This window comes from Brienomyrus brachyistius, chromosome 23 (genome assembly GCF_023856365.1).
Source record: "Brienomyrus brachyistius isolate T26 chromosome 23, BBRACH_0.4, whole genome shotgun sequence".
Lineage (NCBI taxonomy): Eukaryota > Metazoa > Chordata > Actinopteri > Osteoglossiformes > Mormyridae > Brienomyrus > Brienomyrus brachyistius.
The window spans coordinates 21,811,760-21,820,286 of NC_064555.1; the positions used below are offsets into that span (position 1 = coordinate 21,811,760).

The 8,527-nt window shown below is 38.5% G+C and overlaps 1 protein-coding gene across 1 annotated transcript in view; it reads right to left on the bottom strand.

Annotated features, from left to right (window-relative positions):
* Positions 1–8,424: 8,424 nt before the first annotated feature.
* Positions 8,425–8,527, bottom strand: part of khdrbs3 (KH domain containing, RNA binding, signal transduction associated 3) — a 74,508-nt gene continuing 74,405 nt past the window's right edge. Inside the window, exon 11 of the transcript XR_007384976.1 lies at positions 8,425–8,484. The gene's annotated coding sequence lies outside the window, so the exon portion shown is untranslated. The remainder of the gene's footprint in view (positions 8,485–8,527) is intronic.

Sequence of the window (8,527 nt, forward strand, 5' to 3'; positions counted from 1 at the left end):
CTTTTTGAGTGGTACTGAAATGAACCGAACACAGCGGCACATGTTCGTAATTTTTGTCACACACAATTACTTATGTATTTCAGTACAAATTATTACAAATTTGCCACAGTCTTCCAAAACCAAGATCTTCCCACGGCCCACAGGACTATCTATCTATCTATCTATCTATCTATCTATCTATCTATCATCTGGCTCAATATTGCAAAGTTTGTATTTAAGTCTGTATCATGGTTTCATGTTTACTTCGGAGTTGTCAGTCAAGCTGGGCCATGTATTTCAATTATTAAATACACAAAAAGTACATTAAGAGTACATTAATATGCTAATTTGCTCATTCTAATTGGATGTCGATGTTCTTGAAAATTTAGGATACAATTGTGTATTACACAACCCAGACAGGTTACACTTCCCAAGCGATTTTTTTTTATCTCAATTTCTACATGACTGACGGGCAGGATGGTGCGTTAATGCTTCCCTGAGGGATCACAGCACACGGCTTGGCGACACTTGAACTGAATAAAGGCCAGTATAGCCGTGCTGATCTAGTGTGTCTCAGACTTGCAGTACAACAGGGCCAGGCTATAATCATGCTCTCAAACAATAAAGCAATTAAACAGTATTATTCCCTGGGTTTGCTTCTATTCCCATTTGAATGAAACAGCACTAGGACAGTCTCATACCCAAAACTCTGCATGGTTTCAGACAATTTGTGACAGTATTCCTGTAGCCTGTATCTGATAACTGTCCAGTGTTAGAGGGATGGAAATGGATGCGTGGTTACATGCATCACCGATGTTATGATCGGCAAAATGGGGCAAGGTGTCTGACTTTGATATGCTTTTAAGAAATAGTACCAAGAACAGGACTGTAGCACTTGGATAAAATGGTGCCTTAAATTATATTCAGGACCTTTGGAGATCCCTCGTGTACAGAACAAGGGAGCAGGCAATTACCTGAGCTGAACATTGTTATATCACTACACTGGGACCAAGGTGTTCTGCTCAATCCTTTTTTCATACAGCTAGCATTAGGGGCTATTTCATAGCTGTGAATTGAACATTGCATAGCAGCAGTGCATTAAGATAATCATAAATAAACAATAGCATGAGAGCGGGAATTTTAATTTAATTAGAGTTGCTAACATTTGACCTGGTGAGCAGTAGAAATGCCAGTATGTGGCCAACTAATGAGGAAGAAGTGTCTGTGAATTGTTCTATTTTTAGATTCCTTGTCGTATTTAAATTCTAAACGATAGTTCTGACTGACCTCAGCAGCAATGCGTCATGAAAGCAGGAAGTGCCCTGTGGTCGGACGTGGGCTGTTCCGCGCTGCCCAGATACGCAGGAATGCAGTTCCAGAGGGTGAGAGGTTTCATGGGCTGAGCCAGACGCCTGGCTGCCTCTCCTCCTCACCTCTGCGGCGGTGTACGTGGTCAGGCGGGCGCCTGCAGGGCTGTAGGCGGTACCGAGAGAGTAGAGCTCTCCCTCTAAAGCCCCAGAAAACGGAGGGAAATTAAGCCGGTACTTGGCAGCAGAGTCACTGATGGAGGTGTTGTGTACTTGGGCAGGGCCTCTGAGATGTGCTTTAGCTGGACATTACAGAAAAGGAAGGCAAATGGGGTTATCTGGACCCTCCTAAAAATGGAAAAGTTTTCTTATCGATTTTATGGTTTATTTAAGTTGACTAGACAAGCGCACGGCCACGGGAGTATCACGAGTCAGCATCTTTGACCTGAAAAAGATTAAGATTTGCAGGTGTTTCTAGTGAAATTCCACCATTTATGACTCTATATGGAAGCCTGTCTAGCTAAGCCTCTGCCTCGCGAACGATTGATCCGTCCCCGGAACACAGATTTAGTGGCTCGAAAGTACAAAATCCGCCTTTTTCACCCACATATGGATGAAAGGCCACCCATAAAATACTATTTTACTAGGAGAGGTAAAACTTCAAATGTCAAATACCAAATGTCAACTGTGAGGGTGAAAATCTAGAAAAACTGCTTTTTTTTAAAGTAAACTTAAACTTTAGTGAGCTAAGGACAGCAACACTATACTAAATATTACATAACTATGTAATTATAATGACTAATCATTTTTATTCTGCTGCTTCACTTTAAATACTGAACCAGAAGCAGTGGGTTATATAAACTACACAAAGTACATTCAGTGGCCACTTTATTAGGTACACCAGCTTATTGCTACAACTGAATACACCCAGCACATGTATAAACAGAGAGGGACAATAGGTTCCGTTATTGTTTGACTATGTATTAGAATGTCTACGATATTTAATCTAAGCAATTTTAAACGTGGTGTGGTTGCTGGTGCCAGACCAGGCCGTTCCATCACCCTAGAAGCAGCCGCCCACGTGGGATTTTTAACAAAAGCCATCTAATCAGGTGCTGTTCTGTTGCTGAAAATGCCCCAGACACTTCAGTTTAAGGTCTCTGACTATTAATAAGCTGTTACCAAGTCATTTGATAATATATTAATAGACAGAAAGATCTGTAAACAAAGTATTCAGAAATGAGAGGCTACATACACTTTCACAAACATTTGTCAAGTCTGAGTTCCAGTGATTTCTAGGACTGTTTTTCTGTGGCAGAATGGTGAGACGCAACTTTAATTTATTGTAAATTATAAATAAAATTATTAATTATAAATTATACATACAGAGTCTAAAATATGCATACAGCACAAATGATATTTGGTTAAATGTCTCTTGGCATGTTTCACGTCCATCAAACACTTTTGGTATCCATTAACAAACCACTGGCAGAATTCTGGTTGGATATTTGTCCACCCTTATTGGCAGAAGTTGACTAAATTCGTTGGGTGCCTGGCATGAACCTGACCCGACATATTATCAGTGGCTTTCAGGACTTTGGGAAAAACATAACATACCTGCTGGGAATAACTGTTATCTGAGGCAGGTGTAAGGGCTATAGTCCCAAATTATGTACAAGAGAATGACAGATTCAGGCTGTTAACTGTATTTGCTGTTTGGAATTTATGAAATCAGAAGAACTAGCAAAGTTTCACACAGCACCTCAATACGTTGCTCTGCCTTCTTTTGCACGTTTTTATTTCAGCAGGGAAATATTTAAAGCCATTTTCAGTTCACCATTATAATAAAACAGCTACGCTATATTATGTAATTTGCATTAGTTTCAACCAGGGGAGTTTCCGTGCCCTAAATTCATGAAAGTCTTTTTTTTCTCCTTATGCCATGTTACCAATTTGTTACAGAGTCACTGTCAAGATTGCTGTATTTGTATGGTCCTGCCTACCACAGCTATATATTCTGAAATAGCTAGCAGGAAATTGCCTGTTTTGCTTTTTTCCCCCAGAATATTTTTAGGGGATCGTGGATAGAACTCATTTTTTTTTCCAAAGTAAAGACCATTTCACACCCATGCCAATTTTTTATTTTTTTTTTTGCACAAAAAATACAAACAACATCTTTATGATACAAAAGAAATGTATTTTTATGAAGGCTTTCATATACCAAGTCCAGCAGATTTGCATTGTCGTGATCCGCCAATTTGTTATTCAGAGAGTGTTCAATTTCTGAAGTTTTTACATGCGTTAAAAACTGAATGACAATAGCATGTCAGTGTTTACATACGTGTCCATATGCGGTGTTGTTTCTGAACAGGAAAAACACTTTGCATTTGGTTTTAAAATCATAGTGCTAGTGCATGTAACCACTGCAATTGTGCAGTTTGTGATAGAAGCAAATAATTTGGTACACTTATCACCAAAGACATTCCAAAACGATTGAATATTGAGCCATCATGGCATCTATTTTTCAAAATGACTCCCAGTGACAACTGTTTGACAGCAGTGTGCCAAGCACTCAATATATGGGGTCAGATGCTGGTGTTCACACAAGAACTACCTTTACCATGTTAATTGAGAAGCAATCACACATGGTGCTTTTTAATTAATGATACCTTTGCAATAACATGAACCACCAAACATTTGTGTTTAGCATCCCTTTGGGAGCCAATGACTGCAATCGCAATTAATAGCAAAATGGTAACAGAACTGAATGAGTGCATCAAAAATGAAGACACTTAATAAAAGGAAAATGTGTGGTAGGTGCAGATACGTTAAACATTGTCAATGGATTTTTGCTATGAAATCAATACGTTAAATTTGCAACATTTTTGCTGAATGAAATGTTTCAGTTAATTGGTGAACATGTTGCTTTAGCTGATGAATTTATAGTTGCATACAAAGCTGAACTTGTCTAGTTTCTGAATTATGGTCTCTTTTCAATGGGTTCAACTCAGTTGCATAACAGAGAAAACCATCAATTAAAAAATGCAGAAATTGCAGGAGTAAATGCTACTGTACGTATGTGACTTTCTATTAAACTAATAATTCCTTTCTTGCAGTACTTTTTCTTCACTAATACTGTGATCTCAGGCCAAGAATGCCTCTATTTGGTCCTTCCTTCTGAACTTTCATCTTCAAGAATCATCAAAAACCATCATTGGAACAAAAGGCAACCCAAAGCATTGTGAAGTCCACACTCAGTATATAAGTAGTTTGCGCTGCACTAGCAGGAAGACTATTCCATACTCTAACTACACACTGTGTAAAGAAATGCTTCCTCAAATTCAGTTTAAAATGCTCTCCTGCTAATTTACACTTATGGCTACGAGTTCTAGTATTTAAACTAACATTGCAATGAAATATTGAACAGCATCCAGACCTGTTAGCATCTTATACACCTGAATCATAGCCCCTTAGTCTCCTTTGCTCAAGGTTGAACAGATTCAGTTCAGCTAACCTCTCATTATAAGACATTCCTCTAAGACTAGGAATCATTCTCGTAGTCCTACGTTGCACCCTTTCCAAGGCAGCAATGTCCTTGTTAAGGTATGGTGACCAAACCTGCACACAATATTCTAGGTGGGGTCTTACCAAGGAGTTATATAATCGTAGCATCAACTCCCTTGTCTTAAACTCCACATACCTAGACATGTAACCCAACATCCTATTGGCCTTTTTTATTGCTTCCCCACACTGGCAAGAGTGGGACATGGAAGCATCAACATACACACCAAGGTCTTTCTCATAATCAGCTACCTTTATTTCAGTGGAACCCATAAAATATCTACTTTATATTTCGGCTCCCTGCATGGATTACCCTACATTTATCTATGTTAAATTTCATCTGCCAGGTATCAGCCCAGTCGCTAATTAAATCAATATCCTGTTGTAGCCTCGGTGCTGCTAGTTCAGTATCTGCTACACCATCCACCTTGGTGCCGTCTGCAAATTTAACCAGTTTACTGTATGTATTGATGTCAATATCATTAATGTAAATTAGGAACAATAGTGGTCCTAAAATTGAACCCTGCGGTACCCCACTATGAACGCAGGCCCACTGTGACATTGTGCCTGTAATACTGTAACTACTCTCTACTTCCTGTCTGTTAACCAGTTTTCACTCCAAGCTGCTACAGTTCCTAAAATCCCTGCAGCTTTGAGCTTACAGTAAGCAAGAACCGTTTGTGGGGGACAACATCAAAGGCCTTCTGGAAATCTAACTAGATCACATCGTAGGCCTTTTTGTGATCAATTGCTCTTGTAGCTTCCCCAAAGAACTCAAGTAAATTAGTTAAACAGGATCTACCTCTCTTAAATCCATGTTGGCTACCCCTCAGAATGTTATTTGAATCCAGGTAATCTACCATTTTCACTTGGATTATACTGTAGCTTCAATTACTTTTCCAGTTATCCAAGTTAAACTGATTGGCCTATAGTTTTCTGGATTACTTCTATCCCCTGTTTTGAATATGGGCGTTATATCAGCATACTTCCAATCAGTGGCTACCACACCAGCAGATAATAATAAAATTAAAGGCCCCCTCATCTCTTTTAAAACTATAGGCAAGATACCATCAGGCCCCTATGACTTATTTATTTTGAGCTTAGCTAGGCTTAGTACCACATCAGCCTCAGTTATACATATATTGGTCATAGACGACGCTGTATTCGTACTAAATGGTGGTATGTTACTCGTGTTCCTTACTGTGAGCACCTGTGTAAAATAATCATTAAACTCATTTACTATATCAATTTCATTTTCAATTATAAGGCCCTTACTACCCTGCAAATTAGTGATTTCAGCTTTTAAAGCTCTTTTGGAGTTAAAATATTGGAAGAAGCTTTTAATGTCATCCTTAGCTTCCGATGCAATCTTCCTTTCTACATTCCACCTGGAGAGTCTAATGTAATTTTTTAACTGTAGACTTAACCTGTAGACTTAGATACTCCTGCTTTATTTTGAAATTATTAGTTATTTTCCATTTGTGGAACAGAGCCCATTTCCACCAGACTTTGTTCTTAATTTCCTTAGTAAACCACTCTGTTTGCAGTTTCCTAAATTTAGTTTTGCTGGAAACAGGTATGAAGTCCTCTTGCACTTGCAACAATGTGCTTTTAAAAAATTCACATGCCTCTTCAACCATTTTGCTATTTAATTCCATCCAGTTTACAGTTTCTAGTGTCAGTCTCATACCATTAAAGTTAGCCTTTCTAACATTGTATATTTGTGACCCATCACCACGAAATTAGTCTCATGGGTGAAGTTCTACCAGTGCGACTTAAGACTCATTTCGTGGCGACGGGTCATATTTTTGTTTTGGACTTTCCTCTTCGGACACTAATATTAACCTCAAATTTAACCATGTTATGATCACTACCGTCCAGTGGTTCTAAAACCTCTGATTTCCCAGTCCTATCCTGGTTATTAGAGAACACAAGCCCAAGAAGGGCTTCTCCACAGGTAGGGATATTAAAAAACTAAGTAAAAAAGCAATCCTGTACTAATTCCACCATCTCAAGTTCATTTACAGAAGAGCCTTGAGAAAAATTAATAATTTCAATGTAAGAGAAATCGTTAGAAACATAGAATGGAACTATATGTACTGGGTTTTTGTTGTATAATTAACTGGTACTTTATAAAAAGACGTTTGTGAGCCCTTTGGAATTACTTGGATCTCTGCATGAATATAGCTGTTGATTAGATCAAATCAGGGGTTAGGAAGTATTTGGTCCAATCCTCTGTAAAAAAAATCTTTCAGTTTTTTGGTATTTCTTGTTTGAACAGTCTGCTTCAGATCATATCAGCATTTTGATAGGACTGGATTTACTTCTGTGGTTGGATCATTGTAATATGATATGACCCAACTTCTTCGAGTATCTTTATTACAGAAAGATGCCTTGACATTCTGCTGTAGAATTTCCTGATTCGAATTGGAATTCATTGGTCTCAGAATGATTGCAAGCTGTCCAGGCCCCGGGGCAGCAAAGCAGCCTATCTCTATCATAACGTCTCCACCACTCCCCCACAACACTGTATAATTACTAAGAAGTTTTTACTCGTGTACAGAACATTGTTTCAGTCATGCTATGGAGCATCCAAGTGGTCATTAGCCATCCTAAGATGCACAGCAGTTTTTTTCATCGATGATAACCTTCCTTAAAAACTACTTTTGTTCAGACATTATCAAATGCAGAAGATGACTTCAGATCCGTAGCTGTCAGCCGAAGGTTACATGGTGCTGGTGTGTCCTCGCATATTAGTTGGGCTCTGACTCCTAGGCAGAGTAGCAACAGTCCAGTCTGCTTGACTGTGGACAGATGGAAGTCCATGTCTTTATAAATCCTTTTGTAACCCTTTCTAGTCTTATTAGACTCAAAAGCTCTTCTTCTGAGGTCCTCTGTAATCTTCTTTGATCTGCCCGTATTACACTTGAACAAAATTCTGTTGTGAAGAGCAAGTAACAAGACCTGTGTGTTTTTATATGGCAGAACAGAGGAAACCCACACCTAAATCGACTGGAACACCTGGTTCTAATTGCCTTCTTCTCGAGTTGTATTTACCCTAGAGATTTACGAAGGTTTTCATCAGTGATCTTGATGGGTGTTTAAACGATTTCTTCAATAAATATAGCAGCATTTGTTAAATAGGATCTTCTTTATTATTATTTAAAACTGGGCCACATATCAATGAAATATCTTATTATGAACATTCATAGCATCTTCAATTTGAATACGGTGACTATTGTGATAGAGCCTTAACAATTATAATGCACTATTTTTACACAAATTCCGTCAAGCTATGTGACTATTTTCATAAGATTATATAAAAGTTTTTTTTTGCAGTTCATTCAATTTGTCATCTATTATATTTTATATTTATATATAAATTGACACAGACACAAATTTTTTATACATTTTAACTTGGTAAACGAGCGAGGTCTCGCAATACGAGTGTTACATATACACTTTGTCTGCTGAGCGCCACGTGATCACAACTGAGCCGAAGGTTCTTCTCTCTCACTGCGGGATTGTGGGTAATCCTCTCCCATGCTCGGTCTCAGTTGGTGTCCCTCACTCTTATAGTCAGAATTTTGTAGAAAAGCGCCATCCAAATAAGGCCGTAGCAGTGCGAGCGATGAATCTGTTTACCAACAATGCAGGCAAAAGCAGCTGTCATTCGATAG